This window comes from Symsagittifera roscoffensis, chromosome 1 (assembly GCF_963678635.1).
Source record: "Symsagittifera roscoffensis chromosome 1, txSymRosc1.1, whole genome shotgun sequence".
Classification (NCBI taxonomy): domain Eukaryota; kingdom Metazoa; phylum Xenacoelomorpha; order Acoela; family Convolutidae; genus Symsagittifera; species Symsagittifera roscoffensis.
In genome coordinates this window covers 99,955,842-99,960,603 of record NC_087062.1, presented here as the reverse complement: position 1 = coordinate 99,960,603, position 4,762 = coordinate 99,955,842, and positions in this window count along the sequence as shown.

Below are 4,762 nucleotides of genomic sequence, written 5' to 3'. Positions count from 1 at the left end.
AAACTAGCAAAAGGGTTTAAACTTTTCATTCGTAATTAAGAAACCACTAACTCAGGAGCAAACAGGTTGTCTCCAAACTGATTTCTCACCTAAACTGCACAGCAACCAGCTATCCTTGTTCTAATTTCAATTCAATCCATCAAAATAAACAAGTCGAAAAAAAAACTAGGTGAAAAAAAAATAGGTGAACCAAAACTTTCGTATGTCTCGATGAAATACAACTAGGGGCCCAGCTAAAGCTTGAGATACATGTTTCATATTTTTTGATTTTGTAATACTGATGCGGTACAAAATGTGTAATTTCAAAAATTGGACTTTGCCCAAAACTAGTTGTTTCGTAACTAAAATAAGTAAGCGTGAAAACTTTTTAATTTTGAGATATTGGAATTTTCATAAGGACAAAAAATTTTTATTTCAAAAAATTAGGGAGTCGCCACTTCTGTAGGAAAAATTGTAGCAATCGGTTCTTCCGATTGAACTTTTCAACTCAGATTTGATAGGGTAGTTTTGAATAAAATTTAAAACCCTTATAAAAAACTGCCAAAAGTTCAAAATATGTTAAAAAACGTGTCCGCAAAAGACAGGTCAAGACCGCTAAACTAGAAAAGATTTCCAAAACCGGCTTTCGCGATTGAACTCTTAATCTGAGAACTCGCACGCTACTTTTCGAGTAAAAGTCAAAAAGTTTCCAAAAAACGCTCAACGTTGACTTGTTTCAAGACCATAACATTTTTCTAAAAGAAATGGGGAATTACAATTTATACAGGAGACTTTCGCCAAGCTGTTGTTTCATTTGAAATTATGGCATCAGATTTGGCACTATAGTTACCGAAAACAAGTCCGAAAACGGTCAACAAATAAAAACTTTGACATTTCAGAGACTCACAGCTTTATGGTTACAAAAAAATGGGCGTAACCTCTTAGACAGAAGAAATTCATGCAGTATGTATTTTCGATTGAAATCAACAATTAAGATATGTGAGAGTTATTCTCGGGAAAGTCAAAAAGTTTCAAGAAAAAACGGTCAAAAAACCAAAACTGACTTTTCCGAGGGCCATAAATTTTTGTTTGGAAAAAGTTGTGAGTACCCGCTAATGCAGGGGAGTTTTCCACTACCTTTTATCTTCATTGAACCCAAAAACTCAAATTTAGGAGCTAAATTTTCGAGAAAAATAAAAAAAATTCAAAAAAGGTAGAAGAAAACGGTAAATCTTTTTGTGTAAAAAAAAAATTGGGCGTTTTCAGTGTTTTTATCAAACAGAAATTCTAGACAAACATGCCAAGCTAGAGATATGAAGTTTAAGCACAGGCGAAGCTGAGCTTCAACACTTAAGATACAAAACAAAATGCCAATAATCAAATGATATTGTCTCAAAGGATAAGTGAAAAACTTGAATAAATTGTGGGCTAAAAAAATAATGAGAATCTTATTGCAATTATTCTAAAAATCAAATACCTAAGACATCAAAAGAATGTTCTCATAACAAGTAAATGGAAACAAAAAGAAAAATTTTTTGGTAAGCCCCCAAAAGTATTTAAATGCACTCGGGAAGTTAAGGAAAATTGGGGATAAGAAAAGGCTCTTTCCGTTATTTGCTATAAACTTAAAGAAAAAATTGACGAAAAAATTTAAAACAAATGAATGCAAAAATTGTATTTAATTGCCACAAAAAAACTCAAATCGCCACAAAAATAAGCTAAAAAACTATTTGCAAAAAACTTTTTTCAAAATTTCAGTCAGAAAGATTCACAATCCTAAAGGTTGCGCGACCTTCGCCACATTCCTTTGCTGACAAAACAGTTAAAAAAACCCAAAAACGTATGAAATTTTTCGAAAATTTTGTTCACATTTTATTTTAAAACAAGCGCTATCCAATCAATTTGAATCAATTTCAAATAACATTACTCAACTAGATAACAAAAAAATTTGATTCCGCGCACTTTCAGATTAAAAACCCTCCAGAAGCCATTCATTCGAAAAATTAAAAATTAATGCAATTTTGTTTTTAATTCATTAACAAAAAGTTTTGTCGTGTTTAAAAACCGGAAAACAAAAAGCATAATTGAAAATGAAGAAACTAATCAACAAAAGAAGAAAAAACACCCGGCAAGTAAGCGGTCAAAAATTGGGACGAAATCAATAATGCCGACAAAAAAAATCAATTTATTTTTGAAAACTGTTTCAACTGTAGACTATGGCTCCACTAGCTCTCGAACAGCCGTTAAAAAGGCAAATTGCAAGCATGTGCTGACGTGCAACTTGGCTATATTGGAAATTGAGATCTTAAATTTGAAGATCCTGTGAACAAAGTTATTTACGGGACAAACAAGTCTTGTAACTATTGCATTAGCCTTGCTTGCCGCAATGGTAATTAGCATCGGGAGAAAACCTACGAAGCGGATTCATATCGAGCCACCGTGGCCGAGTAGTTTAGTCACATGTCGAATCCCACTTCGGTCACGGTTGGAGGGGTTCCAGCAAATCCGACAAACTTTGAGAAGACACTAGCTGAACCGAAAAAAAAATTGATTTCATAAAAGAACATTTGAAAGTTTCAAGTCCCCCTGAAACTAAATGAACAACACTTGCAACTCCTGTGATACTTGCTCACAGCACAAGGAAAACCAACGATATGGCAACTAAGCCGCAAAAGAGCAGATATATTAAAGTCCGACAAATCAGTTTTAAACTCGAAAAAAAAATTCAATTCCATACATACATAAAAAACAAAGTCCGGCCGGGATTCGGTCTAGGACCTATGGGTGCAAAGACGACAGCGTTACCTCTAAGCCCAGTGCGAAGGAAACTGAAAGTTGTTAAGATTCAACAGTAAAGTTGAAAAATGGTTTAAAAAAATTTGTTTACGGGAAAAATGGCTCTTTTCCACTCTCCCCACGTTTCACATTTTCCATTATCTGTTGTCTTACGTGTTATAAAGGCTGAATGCGTGATGTTACGATGCAAGCTATGAGGAACAAATGTGTTCCTAATAGTTAGTTAATTCACCATGCAAAATTTTGTTTCATTATGACAACGTAAAATTAGTTTTTCAAAGCTGAAATTCAAATGTGGTAGGAAGTGCAAAAGAGCCGAAAAAAGTATAGTTCGCGATTACAAGACATTAAAAATTGAGCTCAGTTAATTTGGTAAATCAACGTGAAAACTTTTATCTCAAAAGTGCACGCGTTTTGGTTCAAGTCTACTGGTTGTCATATAGATCCCAGCAAGCGATTTTCCCTTCTTTGCAGGCTGAAAAAAGTCTCTTTCCCAAGAACCGCAGAGCCACTACAGTTGATGTGTGGCAGGTTAAAACAGCCAGAGGCTTCAAGGACTTGGTTGAGAAATATCGCAATCTGGAATCCCATCCTGCACTGACTAACAGGCGGCCGTCATCAGGTCTGAAGGCAACACAGCTCACGCCCGGATTGGTCAGTTTAACTGCCTTCAAAACTTCCAAGTCAACCCCGCTTTCGTTCGAATAGACGTTGAGAAGTGACAAAGTGTCTTCAGCGGACCCAACTGCAATTTGAGAGAAGTCAGGACGAAGAGCAATACAAGTGAGAGGACAGGCCACACTTTTGTCTTTCTGCAGACTTAGGCAACCAACTACTTCTGTCGATTCCAGAGAAAAGATGACAACACATCCGATTTCGAAAGCGGCCACAATTCTAAACATAGCTGACAGTTGAAAAAGAGTTGTGAACACAAGGAAACAAAAACTTGAAAACTTGCGAGCTTTAAAGAAAAATATTTGCCCTTAAAGCTCTCTCAATTTCATCAGCAGTTTATGTTTGACCATTTTTTGATTAACTTGCAAAAACTGGGTCCATAAGTAAATTATTAATTATATTCCATTTTCAAAACAAGAAGTCGATCACGTTATTCATGACCTTTCCATTTTTGCTGTTCGATGGTGGAGTTAATATTCCTCTAAACAAAGGAAATGAAGTGAACTTCAAAAGAAATCAAAATTCAAACCGCAAAAAAATCCAAAAATTTTGAGCGTGAATAAATTTTAAGACTTTCTTTTTCCTGAAACAAAACACACAAAAAAATCACCACGACCTTTAAAAGAGTACTCACTATATTCGTTACTTTTAAACATGATTAAATGAACACGTACAGCTCTGCCACCTTGGCAGCAAGATTAAGTTCTGTGAAAAAATGTGTAACTATCATTTAATGAGGATTCGTGAGACTTTTCTCAGATTAAAACTGCTCTTATTCTTTCTCATTCAATTCTGATACATTATCTGGTAAAATACTAATCAACTTCAGTCTAATAAAGAAGTGTGCTGCTCTGAATTAAATTAAATGCCGTTCTAATTTTCGCTTCTAGAATAATATTTGTAATGGTATTACGACCATAAACGACCCGTTTTTTCTACTTGCATTGATAAAAAGATCTGAACGGAAAAAAAGCACTTAGGCATATTCGACATTTATAGAAAAATAGGCCAATTGGAAAACAGTTTTTATAGAAAATGACCAGAAAAACGAAACAAAAAAATCTTCAAAAAAATATTCGCAGAAAGTTTTTGAATTTTGATTTCCAAATCGCTTAAAAAAACTAACTTTACTCGGGTAAAAATAGTTTTTCACACCTTTAATTAAGCATAAAATAAGATTTTGTAAGCCTGCTTAGCCTCATCTTTTTCAAATTGTCCGAAAGATAAGATGCGTGCTCAAAACTCGGTCAAGGTCAATTTTTTCGGAAAAATAAAAACCAAGTTTTCTCCAAAATAAAGAAAGTATCGGACA